Source organism: Diadema setosum, chromosome 19 (genome assembly GCF_964275005.1).
Source record: "Diadema setosum chromosome 19, eeDiaSeto1, whole genome shotgun sequence".
Classification (NCBI taxonomy): domain Eukaryota; kingdom Metazoa; phylum Echinodermata; class Echinoidea; order Diadematoida; family Diadematidae; genus Diadema; species Diadema setosum.
In genome coordinates, this window is record NC_092703.1 from 25,442,193 (window position 1) to 25,461,285 (window position 19,093).

The 19,093-nt window shown below is 38.7% G+C and overlaps 1 protein-coding gene across 1 annotated transcript in view; it reads right to left on the reverse strand.

The window, feature by feature from the left end:
- The window catches only part of LOC140242373 (uncharacterized), a 31,816-nt gene that overhangs the window by 10,577 nt on the left and 2,146 nt on the right, over positions 1–19,093 (reverse strand). The window lies entirely within an intron of this gene.

The window sequence follows — 19,093 nt, forward strand, 5'->3', positions numbered from 1 at the left end:
CATTAGAGAATGAAATGGACAAACGAAACATTTAACATGACATTGTATTATTTAATTGACCATATTTACAACTCTCGGTCCTATTGGTTTGTGCACGGAACACTAGACAATATTGCTAATAATTGATAAATCAGCTACTAAATCCCTTTTTTATAAGGTCATTATCATATTGTTATTAGTTCTCAAACATCTAGAAATTTTGTGTTTAAATCGTCATTGATTTTACAAAACGCAATGCGAAACAATCCCTCCAAAACGTCAAATCTGATTCACGGCATAAGTTTGCACTATATTATACTTGATTGCATTCAAGGCAAAATATCAAAATCTAATGATTCCTACGTCCTATTTTTGGAAAGTCCTAACGATCTACCAATTTGACATGGAGTTTGATGGCAAAACGACTTTAAACTCCCTTCTTTTTACATTGAGACATTTGCGATAAAAGCTGCAAAAACAAAGAAAATAATAAGAAAAAGTGGGATTTTTTATCATAACTTCAAGAATATTCATTGTCGATGTTACAAGTGAGGTACAAACTGTACTATACTTGAAAAGATTTATTTTGCTCTATCTGATGATGAACTTACGATAAACTGTTTAAAATGATGCTTAACAAGTTTTGCGATCAGACTCTTCTATTCAGTTGGAGTCTTTTTATGATTCAACTTGAGCATGACGCGGCACTGCGCTTTAATCTATAGCCGAGACGCAACCCGAGTTGGGAGACGTCCATCACGTGAAATTAATGTCGTTTTAAACACGTATGACTGTGGGGTCACGCTGTTCATGTCAAGAAGTTGTGAACTACAGGGGCAAATTCCCCTTTCATTACCATTGTGTCAACTTTTCATTGCTATTTCGTGCGAGAGCGCTGCCGTGAAAATTCAAACTCGCAAAATGCGCGTGTAAACAAGTTGGCAGGCTGCCACGGTAGAGGTGGTGTACGTGTGTTGTGTGTGTGTGTTGTGTGTGTGTGTGTGTGTGTGTGTGTGTGTGCGTGTGCGTGTGTGCGTGAATGTGTGTGTGTTAAAATAGAGAGGGATGTGGAACCGTGAAGTATAGTATACTATACCATACAATGTAGTTGAGGATCATAAAAAAAATTATAACGAACGACACAGTTAGCTAAGCGACAACATTATAACTTAAACAAAAACATAAGCATACCTATAATACAATGGGTGCAAATGACATTATTCACGAACATATTATTGGGGGGGGGGGGGGACTCTGGAAGTTTATGAAGATGACGAAACTATTGATGAGCCGCGCTGAAGAGTGAATAATTACAGAGATCCGTTTGCCACGACTTATAACAACTGATTCAGAGATAAGACATAACTATCAACGTGCCAAACAGTATCATACTAGTACTCAAACCAATGAGGACGAAACAAGCTAGCAAGATTTTTACTAATCGATAGCCTTAGATACCGGGGATAATCAGTATACAGATAAGTATCATATGAATTACATTATCATATCTGTTATCTTACCGAGTCTTCGTCAAAGTAATATTTTCTGTCCGGCTCGTCCATAACAATTTGTTCTACCGCAAGCTATAACAAAATGCAACCTTCCGATGGATAGAGTCGTCCTGGTGTATCAATATGTTCCACTGACTGAAGTGAAGTAAATGTGTCTACACTTTGCATTTAAATACCACCGACCGACGTTCATATACGAATCGGAATCGACAAGATCATTATGGTCATAAATCACAGTAGTGGAAGTTCCGCTTCCTGGACCGACTTCCACGAGGGTGCAATGAATAGTTTTTGGTGTTTGTTTGGTGGTTGTTGTTGTTGTTGTTTTTTTGTGCCCTCGCGGAACAGCTATAACCCTAAACCACGTGACCATGACTGTTTACATTAGAATTCAGAATAAATTAATAATCCTTGACGCAGTGGTCCTCAGTGGTAAACTTCCTGTATTGTGATGCTTGTCTGAAAAAAAAAATCGTTGTGCAAGGTTTCTTTTCCGGATGTAAAATGCAATAACAACATATCATAATATCAATATTATGCCATGTACATGCAGTCTACTCTATAGGCGCGGTCAGACTGGCAAAAGATCGAGAAGTTTAAGATCGCAAAGTTTGGCCATTGGTACGCGCGCAAGCAAGAGTGCGCCGTCCCATAGCTAGTGATTGTGACGTAACAATGCGCATCTGCACATGAAATTGACCTCACGCTTCGGAGACACCGCCCACAAACAGATCGAGAAGTTTCGCGGGAAGTTTCGCAGGAAGTTTGCGGTCACACTGGCAAAACTTCGAGATCTTAAAGATCGCGATCTTAAACTTCGCGATCTTTTGCCAGTCTGACCGCGCCTTATTTGTACACTAAACATATTTATATAATTATGTGTGTGAGTGCGCGCGCGCGCGCGTGTGTGTGTGTGTGTGTGTTTGTGAGCGAGTGCATGTTGTTGCAAGCATGAAGGAAATTCCCTAAAATCCTACCGTAGAATGGTAAGAAACCAGGTCCCAGATAAGCACAGTAGTGAGAACGACTTCGAAGTTCAGACGCAGTCAAGCGTTTAAATGTATTGTTTACCATTTGCAGATGAAACAAAAACCCATCTTTAGTGCTTCAAAATAGTTCAGAAAATGTTAGGGATAGAAACAACCAGTGTATAAAAGTTAATTAATACAGTCAATGTTTTAAGTATTGTTAGATATACAAAGTGTGAACAATAGTTATAATAAAATCGTTTCCACAATAAACCGGCTACAGTTATGGTTTAGTTAGCAAAATAGTGATATCTCCTGATATCTTAGGTTTTATTGGAAAATGTTTAAATGGTTGGATGTTTCGTGTGTTCAACTGTCCTACACACATGCATCGAATGCGATAATTCAAACATTTTTTTTTTTAATCACATCTCTCAAAGGTAAAGAGTACCTTCAATAAGTTGGAGGGGGTGTACCTGCGTATATCATCATGTACGACAGACCATAAGCCCTGCATGCACAAAATTACAGCTGTGTGCCACATACAGTGAAAATTCTTGGATTTTAAAACACCATTCTCCCTCATTGGTAAGAGCTTGTAGCTATATACCCCCTCCCCCTCCGGAAATATGAATAAGACAACAAAAACAACAACAACAGTAAATAAAGCATACCCAAGGTGGTTATTGTCAGGGAAAGGTCACAGACTTTGTGGAAGTATATATTGGAGTGGTGGAATGGTTCTTTTCCTCTTTACCAGTAACGCCAAGATGACCAGTTAGGGAATGGAGGTATTTGTCGCGTCTTGACCACCACAATCGGTCATTTGCAGGTGTGGATGTGAGACTGTTTTATTTTTTTTGTTTTACATTTCTGGATGGGGTAAACCTCTGCGTACGTGACCGCCTCAGTCTCCCCCCCCCCCCCCTTAAACCCTCCTTAAACCCTCCTCCCACTCCTTCCTATGTTCACTTCACCCCAGTCCACATCCTCCCTTTCTCTCTCATCTCTCCCTCCCCCCCCCCCCCCCCCCCTCTCTCTCTCTCTTTTCTCCTGCACATTTTCCGGATGAGCATGAGCACACTTATGCCATAATCCACTTCCACGAGACACGGCAGGAGGAATATAAAATGACTCTTTATCATTATGCGGACATTTTGCAGTATATTCGTCTAAAATTACACTCACGACTTAATCATCACACAACAAGCTGTGCCTGCCTGTCATCATTCCATATGCCACGATGTAAACCATCAGTGCTTTATAGCACGTCGTTAACGTGCTTACTATTCACTTCTATAATTCAAGAAAGGACCCCGAACTGAACGTACACAACATGGACATAAAAGACACATTCACTATCACATACACACAGCTCATTTCCACACAAACTCTTCACATTTTGCACGATACATTGCTGCGGGTTTTTTTTTCCCCTTCACTACTTCTTTGTTTTTTCCTCCACTCGGTAAGTGGTGGGTGATTCGGGTATCCCCTTAATTTGTCGTATTGTATAGACAACTAATATTGTGAGGCCATTTTTCCTCTTCAAGCATTTGCTTAGGATGATGGTCTCGTGTAATTTCTATCATATGTAGAGCTGCTTAATTTGTTCTTTTTAACAGTAGTTATATGTGAAGCATAAGCTTGCTTTCGCATAAAACAATAACTCCTAGTCTTCATTTTGAATTATCATGGAATAATGTCGTTTACTTGAATTAATCACGACACCTTTACATTACATTCAACTGTTAGATTCAAACAATATTGTGCTCAACTATTTTGTTCAGTGAACTTCACGTTACATTCGTGTATGAAAAAGAAATGCAGATATGAAATCAATCAATCAACATGACAACAAAATCCTGACAATCATGATATTAAATCAGATTTCATACACCAGTCTCACTTCGATCGGAAAGGCGGTAAGTGAAGCTCAAAACTTATCAGACACAATTTCACGCAGTTAGATGTTCCTGACCAGTATTGTGTGTGCAGCAAGCAAGTACATACAGACGACGCCCGTGATGGCGCAATTTAAGTATTGTGAACACGTATTAATGAAAATTGTAGTAATCGCTATTATCCCCTACCTCTGGCCTTTACGTCATCATAATGGGTAACTTATACTTAATACAAGTTACGCTTCGTTAGGTCTCCGTCTATGATAATTAATCGTATCATCATTACCAGTTCAACAAACACTGCACTAATATTTTTATGTTTAGACTCTATTTTTTTTTCAGTGTTATGCAATGTTGTTTCGTTTGCATGTCATCTAAGATTGTTATGGAAAAAATAGATCAAATCAAATCAACTCAAATCAAATCAACTCAAAGTATGAAGATCGTGGAGCTCAAAATTTAGTGGAAAATGATGCACAGGTAAATGAGATACTTGTGTGTGTGTGCGTGTGTGTGTGTGTGTGTGTGTGTGTGTGGGGGGGGGGGTTATGCCATCAATAACTGCTTTAATGTGCGTAAAACACCGTAGTGTTCACCGTAGTGTTCACCATATCATTCTCACCCGAGTACGCCGTATTGTTCATAACAGTTATCAATTAAGTGATAAACACCGGAAAATTATACAGTGTACACAGTGTACAGATCATTCAAGATAAAACCTTGTTTCATGAAAATTAATGCAATTTTGATTGCTGGAGACGGTCTGGTAGAATGACCTGTTGTTGACATTATAATCCCTTGACACACACCAAAAAAAAAAAAAAGACAGACAATACAGTGCAACAGTACAAAATAAAAGTACACAAATACATTACACACGAGAATGGCACCGGAAAATAAGGAAAAGAAAAGGCTACGTGTTGGCCTGGGCTGGTAAAAGCGAAAATAGAAAAATAGGCCTACTCGGAAGCACAATCATAATTATAGCGGGTTATATAGTTTCACACACAGTACACAACATTTTATTGTTGGAAATCGAGAGCACTTCTGTGGTCAATAGATGAGAGCCTATTACAACAGAACCGATACCAAAGACGGATACGTCAAAATACAAAGTCACACGGAAAAAAAAATACACAAACACAGTTGTCACAAGACAATTAACGCCATTGTCCATGCAATACAGTAACCACACGACCTTCAGAAATTATTATAAAGCGCACAGCAGGAAGTAAAATCGCGTTTATAATCAAGCACTTTCAGTTTTATATCACACGGTGGCCAGACAATTGTTCTCATTGAGGTATCCACTAGTGAATCACTGAGAGATTGAATAACCTCCAGCAGCTGCTAACAGATTGACACGCGCCACCTAACGGCAAAGCCGTGTCATATGAGGTGACTTCTCGAAGCAGAGATATCAGGACAGGCTTCACGAAAGTGTCTCAATATCACAACATTTCTATATAATCATAATGTAGATAGACTATATTGGTTGTTAGTTAGATAAGTAATTATTGATAGATAGATAGATAGATAGATAGATAGATAGATAGATAGATAAATAGATAGATAAATAGATAGATAGATAGAAGATAGATAGATGGATTACAATAACATTGTAAAATCGTACTTTATTAAAGAACACGTATCTTTGTAATACATGTAATACAGTCGGTAGGCCTAATTTGAGTTTGAAATGCACTGACTACTTTTGCCTGTGTCTGAATAATCAAGATTTTTTTCAAACTTACTACGGAATTTGACATTAATAAAGGCATCAAAGTTCAATTTCATTATGATGTGGTCAGTTACACTCCAGGAGGTCTGGACAAGGACATTGATTCAGATTTCAACTGAAGTTTGCTGATTTTGGTGATAGTTAGCAATTAAATCGTCCACGACCCCTTTCCCTCATTCCTGCTTGCCGCTTCATTGGTACGCGTATTACATTGTACGAGGTCCTGTACCCACTTTTTCATTTTCGCTCATATGGATCGGTTTAACCAAGCTCCTCCCTAAACCGCTCCAAATGCCTAGCGACAAATAAAAGTTGTTGTTGTTGTTGTTTCAGGTAGGTACTAGGTTAAAGGGGAGAATGCACTCACATGTTATGTTTCCGTTGAATTAAATAGCATAAGTCAATCAAACAGAACACGGTAAAATTTGACCAAATAGGACCAAGAAAGTTGCTGAATTATACATGTATTTTATCATGTTTCGTAAAACAGCAGTAAAACCGGTTGCAAACTCTTATAAGTGATCACGTAGGCAAAAAAACCTCATGCACATGTATCATAAATTATAGGTTGATGATTCCGCAACAAGGATCTACCATAAAACTCATCACGGTTGTAACTGTTATATGCTTGAAACTCCGCAAATGTGTTAAGGCAAAACAGGTTTTCTTCTTCTTGAATTAATACGGAAAAAAATAAAACAATGTATGCGAATTGGATACTTAAGAGACATCACCAAACTCACGAAAATCGCATAATTATATCATTATGTTCAATTGTGATAAAACTTTCACTGTTCCGCAGTCTTCATTTTACTAGAAGCAGTCAACTTGCCTGTAGACTTGATTATCACTTTAACTGAATCACTGTTCACCTGTGTGCTTTTTCTCACTTCCCTCAAAAAGAAAAGCAGGATTCGAAGAACTTGGTGGTGGAAAACATGTCGGGTCACGCCATGTAAACAATGCTTGAATCCGGGGTCGCGGTCTTTGGGATGGATTCTTGTGAGAACGTCAATGGACACCAAAACCCTCCGCAGCGGTAACCATAGCAACAGAGGTGTGCTCACTCCCTTGTCATTGAGATGAGAGGGTCAAGCCCGTTGAAATTAGAACCGCGAAAAAGTGAATAATTCGGAAAGCGAGGAAGCAAGCGGCGTATTGCAACAAGGAAGATAGCATTCAGACAGACGAACTGAAATGAACAAACTGAATGCATTTTTCTCAATTTAGGGATCAGGCTATTGCATTGGAAAAACACAGTGTTGAAATCACGCACGTCTGAGAACCAAGCGACCCAAGCCTTGGACAAACCGTATAACAATATTCATTGTCATCATTCTCAAACTTTCCATGGCTATAAAAACATAACCGTTAAAATAGCATCACAAATACCTGCTTTTAATGTTACATGACATAAAACTGAGCATTACTCTTGGAGAACAATTCGACCCAAACTCAATCGTCAAGCGAAGTAACCCTTTCCACAGTCTCAAGTTGCGACTGACAGCACCTCCCTGGACTGACAATGTAAGACAAAACTGGTTCCCAGTGGCAGTAAACTATATAGGGCTTTGACCCACTCCCTTTTCCTCTGCTCCCTAGAAAATGTGAAAAAGGGGATTTTTTTTTTCTGGTATCTAAAAATTTTAATAAATTATGCTGATCAGGGAGGTCCAGTGCTGGTACACTTCATCTGGGTCTGCAGAACTCTTCACGGACCGCGATCGATCTATCTATTCTATCTGAAAAACAATAAATCTCTCCAGATTTACGGCTGAAGTGAAGGCTATACAAACATCTGTCAGCCGAGCATACGACAAGGGCCGCTGCAGTTACCACATTCCCGCCAGAATTTACCGGTGCGCGGGAATTTCATCCACAAATTGGAGACTGTAAGATGGATGCAGATCTTGCTGAGAGGGTACGTGAGGAATGCTGTCCATCCATACATCTCTGACAAGACAGCGGTGTAATGTTGACTGTTTTGGCATGCGCGAAGTATCTTTAAAGAGCTGTCATTTTCCCAGCAGCCTATCATTTGTTTAACACGAATGCACATTGGCGAATGTCTTGGAGCGGCACGAAGTCTAACCAGGGACCTGGGAGCCCCTCCCCGCGTTGTGTTGCCGCACAGCTTGGCGAAGGGAATGAGAGTATGTTTCAGATTAAATTTGATCGACACAACCATTACTGTGCCGAGATGATATACCCACCCTTTCGTATTATACGACAGAGATAAAGTCCATTTCAGTGGAAATATTGAGTAAGCGTGACGCATCAGAACCACGGGGTATTATGGGAAACAGATGCCCTAAGCAAAGCAAAATTGCTATTTTTGTAAGACGATACACGTCCCAATTAACCTGCACCCAAACAAAATACTTATGTTATGCCTTCCAGTCGATCCAATGCAAATTGTTCATCAGGTCATTTACCTTGGTGCGGTGAGTTGGCTCAGTCGTTAGCGCGTCTGCCTCCGACCCATGCGACCCGGGTTCGAGCCCGAGTCTGGACTGAGCAATGTTGTATGTAATCATACCGTTACGTTCCCTCTAACAAGAGGCAAGACACCCTGTCCCTCGGATAGGACATAAAGTGGAGGTCCCGTGTGTGAGAGAGTCACAGCTCATGCACGTAGAAGATCCCTCTTCATCCATTCATCGCAAAGAGCAGGGTGTTTAACCCGGTGAAGTGGCCCCGCCTCACATCCAACTGGACCCCATGGAAGACCAGCCTAGCAATTCGTAGCACAGCTGAATATGGGCTATATCCAGCCATCTGCTCAGATGGAAATGAACACACAAACAAACAAACAATACTTATCGTCAATAGAGGGGGGACTGTCGGTTACAGTTCATTATCCCGAAGGTTCGTTATTCCGAAGGTTCTTTACTCCGAAGCTTCGTTATTCCGAAGATTCGTTATTCCGAAGGTTCGTTGATCCGAAAATGTGATAAGGTTTGTTATTGCAAAGGTTCATTAATCCGAAAATAAAATAAGGTTCGCTATTCCGAAGGTGTGTTAATCCGAAATCGAAACAAAGCTCGTTATTACGAAGGTCCGGTACGGACCCTATTTCATTTCGGATCAACGAACCTTCGGAAATTCGAACCCTATTTCATTTTCGGATTAACGAACCTTCGGAATAACGCCACATATGCTCGGATTAACGAACCCTTTTTCATTTTCGGATTAACGAATCTCTAGGTATAGGGAATATCGGATTAACGAACCATCGGAATAACAAACCTTCGGAATTCAATTCAATTCATTTCAATTCAATTCAATAGTTTATTCATTTCCATCATCAAAAAGAAAAGAAAAAGTTGACATAATCCAAAGAATAACGAACCTTCGGAATAACGAACCTTCGGAATAACGAACAGCACTCGTATGCAAGGGGGGGGGGGGTCGGGAGGGTCGTACGACCCTCCAAATTTTCAAAAGGTCCACTTTTTGTAAAAGACAATTTTTGTTTTTCGAGGGCTTTTTACCCTGGGGTCTATGTACTTTAGAAAGGTGTAAGGTTAGCTAGTCAGCAACTTTTTTTTTTTTTTAAATGCACTTATGCAGTTTTCAACTTACCGATTAACGAACTTGTAAGTGACCAACACAGGTTTTATCACCAATTTTAACATAAATGGGGTTTTTAAGTACGCTGAAAAAGTCACTTTTGTATGCACCAAATGGCCCCATTTTAAGATATAAAATTCAAAAACTTCCTACCGTATTGAGGGGGGGGGGAGGGGGGGGGACACCCCCCTCCCACACCCTCCCCCCGCTCGGTCGCTCCGCTCCCTCGCAAAGGTAAAGGTCTAAAAATTGTGATTACGACCCCCCCCCCTCCCCCAGAAAAAATCCTGGATACACTGAATGTGTAGCTCCATGACTCAACCCACTACCACTGAGAAATTGCATGAAAACAATGAAAACTTGCCATTTTTTTTTCAAAAGTTTGCATGCTGCCACGGCTTCTTTGGCCGATTGATTGCATTTCTCTGAAATGATACTAATAGGTGACTGTCTTTGCTAATAATACATTGCATAACGCTTACTTCACCATAGCTTAATTTCACAAAATTGGACTCTGCCTAATTAAAGGGACTGTACAGTACTGGTTGAGGTGGGGATTCATGTTTTGAACATTCCTCAGTTCTAAGTGATATAATAAGAAACCTCTTATGAAATATGAAAGAGTATGCAATTCTAAGGGGTATCAAAAGTTTATTTGATAAAAATCGGTTTTCAATGGCTGAGATATAAAAAAAAAAGTGATGATAATAAAAGGCGACAGGCCACGCCTTTTTATTACGATCTCTTTGCTTTAACTTGTTTTTGGATATCTCAGCCATTTCAAAACCGATTTTCATCACATAAACTTTTGATACCCCTTAGAATTGCATCCTCTTTGACATCTCATAGAGTGGTTTCTGAATATCTCGCAAAACATTAAAAGCTAAATCCTCACCTAAACCAGAACTGTACACACCCTTTAAACTATTCATGAGGCTGCGCAGTAACTCTTCTCATTATAAGATGCAGCTTTTCTCTCCATTCATAATTATGCCAAAATAACATCAGAATTATGTTAACACTTAGTCACTATACATGAAGTAAAAAAAAAGGACCAATTCAAGTGAAATTAAATTCTACGACACTGAACTAAACTATTTAGGCCCGTATGTCATACGAGAGTGTAGATCATTCGAAACGTATGTTTTCCTTCCCGATGAGCACAGTCATACTGTGGAAAACAACCGGCGTGTCAACTAAATACCAAGGAGGTTTGGGTAGTAGGACCAAGGAGGTACTAGGCTCGCCTAGTACCTCCTTGGTATAGGACTTCCCAGTGCATGGGGTAGGTTCCATCCCCCTATTCTATAACACACACACACACACGCACACACACACACACACACACACACACACACACACACACACACACACACACACACACACTCGAACACGGAAGCACACAGACACACACATAATGTATACAGACAAAACAAAAACAACGAGATGTCGCCCTTGATGTCGTCATTATATCACATTCAGCTGTAGGGATTAATCTTAAAGGGGATGGCCAGTAACTGATCAGTGGGAATCAGTGGGAATGCTGGAGGATGATTGTTCCAATCCTTGTAGGATTTATTTAAGAGTACATTATATATCTATTGTTGTGTGAAAATAATTTGCTTCAGAACGGTCTCATATTCAAGTAATGTGCAGTTAAATGTTTCCAGATTAGTGTGCCTGGTCAGTGACGGGGCATTAATTTGCACATTACTTGAATATGAGACCGTTCTGAAGCAAACGAATTTCACACAACAGTAGATATATAATGTACTCTTAAATGAATCCCACAAGGATTGGAACAATCATCCCTCAGCATTCCCACTGATTCCCACTGATCGGTTACTATGATATAGTTTTGGTTGTGATGGGGCTTCAGATTTCCAATCTTTTTTTTTGCAAGATAATGAGAAACCTCTTCTGAAATATGACAAAGCATGCATACATATTAAGAGGAATCCATAGTTTATTAATTGATGGAAATTGGGTTTGAAATGGCTGAGATATCCAAAAACACAGCGATCCTATCAAAAGAGGGAACCCACCTTTTATTAAGATCGCTTTCTTTTTTTACTTTGCTTAAGGATATCTCAGCCATTTCAAAACCAATAATCAATCAATAATGAATTTCTCTTAGAATTGTATGCTCTTTAATATTTCCTATAAAATAGTGCTTTACATTTCGCAAAAAGTTTAAAGCTGAATCCCCATCTCAACCAAAAACTTTATGAATGCCATCCCTTTAAAATCAATCCCATCCCTTGAAAATAAGGAGGGAGATAGCAATTAGCATTTCAAGAAGCACCGCAGCACACCGTCGTTATTTCATGATGTTCGTTATACATGTGTATATGCACAAAATTGACGAAAGTAGCTCATTCGAATTTGTCCACCAAGCTGTCAAGACGAGGGACCTTTTCGTAACACCACATGGATTAAGGGGGACAAGGGTTGTCAATGGCAAATCGACGAAAGGTTGAAGGTCAAAGATCTTGTAAGCAAATCTGTGCGCTGACTGACGAGCTGCCGCGAAGGCTGGAGAAAGTATTTTTCTTCTAAATAAAAAGGAAAAAAGAAAAGAAACTGACGAGAGAGAGGCGGGGACGAGGAGAGGATGTTAAGAAGGAGAAAAATGAAAACACTTGAGGCGTCCTTGAGATTACGGCATACCAAAGCAGTCAATGGAAATGTTAGAGAACGTTAGGATTCGGAATAAGACACGAGCAATGATATGGGAAAGGAGGGGAAGATATGCGACAGAAGAAGAAAGAGAATGCCAGCGATAATGATTTAATGATGATGTTAGAAATGATTTGATGATTTGTCGGAGTCGACAAAATAGTGTTTACAAATTGCAGTAGTAGTAGTAGTGGTAGTAGTAGTAGTAGTAGTAGTAGTAGTAGTAGTAGTAGTAGTAGTAGTAGTAGTAGTAGTAGTAGTAGTAGTAGTAGTAGTAGTAGTATCAGTAGTAGTAGTAGTAGTAGTAGGCCCTATATAGTATAGTAATGACAGTAAGTAGTGGTTGTGGTGTAATTAGCAGTAAAATAAGAAAAGAAGAGGAAAAAGAAGACGCATTGTGGTGGTGATGATGACGATGCTAGATGGTGGTGGTGATGATGATGATGATGATGATGATGACAGTAAGAATATGTATAGGTGATGAACAAGGAAAAGGATGAACGAAGAAGACAAAGAGAAATTGGACGGATGATAGAGTGAAGAATGTGAAGGAGGAGGAGGAGAATAAACTGTAAACAGACAATCGCCCATGTCTGCACCGACACTTTAACATTACTTGGCTCATAATACCAAATATTATGGAGGCTTTCCACGAAGCAGATACAACGATGATCCGTGGGATCGAAGGTGAAGATAACAGCTATTAGTGTGGAGTGTGAAGCTCCAAATAATTAGGAATACAAAGGCTAACGACAGTTATGAGCATGTCCGTCGTTTGAAAACGATAGTATTTATTTCAAAGGGATAGCGTAGTTTTCATTGAGATGGGGATTCATATTTTATCTTTTTTTTTTCGGGATAATTACAAACCACTTATGAAATCAAAGAGCATACTATTCTAAGAGGAATTCAAAATTTATTTGATGAAAATTGGCTTTGAAGTGGCTGAGACATAAAAAACAAGACGAAGTGAAACAGAGTGGTCCTAATAAAGAGTTTTCCTATACCTTTATACACTGCAAAAAGTCCGGTGTTAAATATGAAACACCGAGCTGGTGTTAAATTTCCGGTGTTCATTTGTGGTGTTAGATTAACACCTCCGGGTGTCACTTCAAAATATAAAATTGTTTTTTGAATAGTTTCTTAGTTACTGTTCTTCTTGTTGATTTTGAACTTCAACAAGACGATCAAGAATTTTCCGATAAAAACTTGATTTTTGAAAAAAAAAATGTGTGAGCACATTTACACCACAGTAACACCAGTTGGTGTGGTCTCCTATTGAAGCTGGGCGGGTGTTATACCATTGACATTAACACCAGCAATATCAAATCAACACCAAGCGGTGTCACTGTTGAATTAACACCAACGCAGTGTCAAAATATCACCAGTTACAGTGTTAAATTAACACCACGAAGTGTCAGGTGAACACTTTTCAACACCATCACAATATACTTTCTACACCTGTGGGTGTGGTCCTCTATTGACACTTGATCGGTGTTAGATTTAACACCCGTGGTGTTAATGCTAACATCGATGTTTTTGCAGTGTAAGGCCCCCTTGGTTTTTGAATATCTCAGGCATTTCAAAAGTAATTTCATCAAACAAGCTTTGAATCCTTCTTAGAATCATTTCATGCTCTTTCTTATTTCATATGAGGTTTCTCATTATATCTCACAAAAAAGTTGGAAACCTGAAGCCCCCATCTCTACCATCCCTTTAGCTCGCAGACAAAAGACTTTCTTCGAAATGCCATATCGACTTCAAGAGCGAACTGTAACCGAATACCCTATATATTCAACAGATGGATACCATGACTCGCAACATTAAAGGGATGATACAGTATTGGCGGAGATGAAAATTGGGCTTTTAACTTTTTGCAAGATACCAAGAAAACACTTATGATATAGTACAGGGCATACCATTTTAAGAGGGATTCAAAGTTTATTTGATGAAAATCGGGTTTGGAATGACTGAAGCATCCAAAAAACAAAGTAAAACAAAACGATCCTAATAAAAGGTGGGTCCGACACTTTATTAGAATCGCTTTCTTTCGGATATCTTAGTCATTTCAAACCCAATTTTCATCAAATAAACGTTGAATTCCTCATGGAATTACATGCTCTTTCATATTTCATAAGAAGTTTCTCATTATCTCACCAAAAAAAAAATGTTAGAAAGCTGAAATTAAGTCTCAACCAAAACTATACGATCCCTTTAACGAGAAGAAAACGTCAAAACCAGACTGTAGTTCGACAACACGTTCAATACCAAACAGCCTAACTTCATCACATCTGTATCAAATCAATGTCGAATTTACTACATCGTTCCCACGTCTGGAGCCATCGACGTTTTGGGGGCACCAGTAAAATAATGACTGTCTTTGATGTGTTGTTGCCTGGTCTTCGTTCCAACAGTCTGAGAGTACGAAGAAGGGTGGAAACTCACACGAGAATTACAATTTGGCGTGATGGAACGGTAGATGTAACGGTCCTCTGCATGCTGCAGTCGTATACTACTAGTAACTGCATAATAATCTTCCTGAATATCACACCGAACCCTCACTTTCATTCCTATTCATGAATCTTTAAGTTGTCTTTCATTCTATTTCACATTTTCAAGTGGATATAATATATATATATATATATATATATATATATATATATATATATATATGAAGAGTTTGTTTGCAAAAACCGATAAGTCCATTTTTGAAGATTTTGAAGTACGGTCTCTGTCATAAAGTACAAAATAATACCTTTTAAATGATACATTGGTCACTACATATAAAGGTATATTTTTGAAGTTATGGTCAAAAGAAGCAAAAATTTTCTTATTATTCTCTTTATTTTTCTTGACCTTTAATCGCAAATATCTCCATTTGACAAATATGGACTTATCGGTTTTTGCAAACAAACTCTTCATATATATATTAAAATGACAAATAGGATGCATCTGATGTTATCTACGCCAAAGTATAGGTCCTACAAAATTTATATAGACAAATTGGTCAGCGACAAGTAATAATCGGGGAACCAAAGCTACATCTAATACACAGTTAGGACGGGTTATAAGCAAGCATATCTACTAATTAGTTACAAGTCTCATTAAAGGACTTCGAAAGTGAAGGGGAGTTGTTCGTTCATTACCAGTCACGTTGCCGATTCTGCAGTGACATTTGAAATATGAGGCGTCCGTTGAGCCGACTGCAAGGAAATACGATATCACCTATTGTCAATTATTGTGTATGAATATAGCGGGAGTGAGAGGGAGAGAAACCGTAGAAACTATACAACACGTTACTGTATGACACTTAACGACTTCCAGAGAGGTTTCGGGGGCTCGTGGGAACAAATTAATCTCAGCAAAACTGGTCGCCACTCAAAGTTTTGAATCACGCTTTTAAACTGCAGCGCACCATAGAAGCTGTTCCCTTTCTCTTCTTCACCGAGAGTTGCCATTTTAGTCTAAATTCCGCTTTGCCCAATGCCCATATCTACAGTACTGCTTGAACATCAGCATCTGAAGGGGATGTATGCATGCCCAAACATTAAAGATCTATCAAATATTCGGTAAATGCAAAAAGATTAGTGAAACAGAAAGAACAGGGAATGGTGACATCAATAGTGTGTAGTATAGATATAAATAGATTATAATTTTTTATGATGTTGCTGAAAATAAGGCATATTTTGAAGTAATGCCATACACAGAATATGTCAAATATCAAATGACATCAAATCAAATGATAAATTCATATCAAATATCAAATGGCATCAAATCAAATGATAAATTACAATCAAGAAATCGGGATAGAAGAGAAACAAAAAAGAAGTCTAGATGTATCGACACTCGCTGAGCAAAATAAAAATTAAAATCCCTTTATTATCATAATTTGACCTATTGGAAACTATAAAGAACTGCAATTAAGACCAAGCAAAATGAATGAGAGGTGTGGCACTGGGTATTATGTTCAAACATTAAATCGTGTATACTGTTCAAACATAATGGTATCATATTGTTCAAATATAACCGTGTTTACAGCTCAGTGGAAGTGCCGCTGCCCGGTAAAGCAGTAGGTGACGCGGATTTAAATCCCAGATTAGTTCCTTCCTTTTTCGAGTGGCTTTCGCAATAATACAGATCGAGCATAGTGTTATGATCTCATTTTGTGGAGAGAAACATCTAAAAAGATAATTTACGTCACATGGTGAATCGTTATAAAATCCACGGCTAGAGAGGGCAGCACATAAAATAAATCAAAACACACACACACAAAAAAAAAATATGCGTCCGATTTTTTCTCAAACTTGCACCATTGCAACTTTGTTTATTGGTTGGTTTGTTTCTTGACGCGATCATTGAATCCACATTTAGGTTAATTCCAAAAATACAAGTATTTGAAATTGAGATGAGAATACTATCCAGTTTACGGCCTTGGGTTATCATTATCTGGGTTATCATTCAGAATTGGGGGAAAACATAGCGGCCACACGGTATCTAATAACGTACAGTATAGAACACGTTCCCACAAAATATTATACAATGTACACTATCACCATGCTGTCAGCAGTGTTACCTAAGAGTAGAACCACGTCCTTCGTCAACACGTTCTCTGTATGCACAGGATCGACTCCTTATGTTATTTTTATCTGTATGAACATCGTGTGCATTCAGACAAAATAACGAGTCGACATAACTATATACGTCCATTTTGCATAATATGCGTCTCGGATATCTCTTGGATGCTATAGGGTCAGATCATTCATACCCCATTTATATTTACAAATGTACTCAAACATCATCAGGTGCCAAGGGCACGGGAGCATGTCTCATTATTTACACTCATTGTAGCTACTCTCAGCAACACATCACTCAGACACATGTAATTAACGCTAATTGATTAGGGGCAGTAGCGATCATACTGCTGGGGCAGCGAACTCCCAACTCGCAAACGTATGATCTCCGTGGGGCATCCACTCTAAATACTTTACCCCTTTAACGTACTACTAATGAGTTAACCACGACAGTCATAATTGATTTCTTTTTAAGCTACATCAATAATAGGTTCTGCATTAGATGAAGTGCTGTTAAATACCACATTCCCAATGCCCAAATAATCAATTATAATTTCTAATGATTCCTAACTTCCAAATGTAAATGATTACGGTATATTGGGATATAAGTCGTGGGTGGGATTGGGAAGTAGTGTAGTCGCTATGGAATGGACTGTTCTCTATTGTTGTAAAGACGTATTGTGTTGATATGTCATGATACTATGTTGCTTCGTTGATCCAATGTGTTATACTTTCCAAGTGTAACCATCCATTTCAAGCTAGACACCTCGGAAGACCAGCACGACCAAGGGGCCGAGCTGAGCAGGGCAATCCATTCGTTTCTCCTTAACTCATTGTTACAATTGTATTTCATCATTGAGACCGGAAGGGCAGCGAAACGGATCTTCTCAGACCGTTGACCTTTGTCTACAATGTCAGAGTCAAACATTCTCCGAAGAAAGCCAATGTCAGTCATTACAAGAATTATCACGCTTCATCATTTTTTTTTTTCTAATATCATTCTGAATTTCCATCAGGAACTGTTCCACAATTTGCACGATATGCGTTTCAATGTTTCCCTTGAAGCTTTTTTCCCCACAACCTCACTTTTCTTCATAAATTCAGTTCCAAATGCAATCACGATACATGACGGCTTGATCCTGTTTCACTTTTTTTAGCCCTATAAATGTCCCGTCTATAGCTACAAAACAGGGCAGTACACATACGATGAAGTACTAAAAGAAATGGCGAAAAGAAGAAAATAACGACCAAACAATCTAATGGAAGACAGTTTCTCCGCCAAGCGAGTAAAATATGTACACTTAAATGTTGACCTGGGAAACGATTACAAAATATATGGACCACAATCTCGCACGGAATCGGGATGACTCATTCACTTGATATTCAACGTCCTATATACTGTACATGACATGAATGAAACCAGACAGGTGAGACGTCATCTCACCTCTCTGATAAAACTTATTCACACCTCTGTGACTGTAGGTACCTCTAATATTGTGACGCCTATTGCCCGGCGTATGAAAAGTATATGAAGAATTTGGTCACAAATAGAGTTTTTCATTTCATTTCATTTCATTTTATTTCATTCTTCACCTTTTTCCAACAGAACATAACACAGTATAAATTAGGAATCATATCACAATCGTATACATACATCTTGCAAATGATATCAAATTATACAATAATAAAGTTACTTTTATGCATGTATACGCAAAAAAAAAATACAAGGTTGTGTTTCAGTTGAAAAAAAAAAAAGAACTGAGAGGTCCACTAAAAAGCAAGCTTGTAGATTGTGAACCCCTCAAGAAAAATCTAATGAAATACTTATTTGCATATGCTTAGCACAAGTATAATATAAGACAAGACGGAACAAAATAGGAGACACACAGCAACATGACACGACTCGACAGAATAGATGGAAAAATGGAAGGAAGGAAGGAAGGAAGAAAGAGAATGCCTACACGCTGATCAAGGAAACGAAAGAAGGAATTGAAGAGGGAATTGAAGAGGTGCTTCAGACAGCTGGTGGCTGCATATAGCCGCGCAGAGATTATGATGGCTATTTCATTATAATAAATTCAGAGATTAATTGATTGATGGTTGGATGATGAACCCTGTGGTTTTTGAGACTTGGTTAATAAAAACGAAACATCAAAGAGGGTTTAAC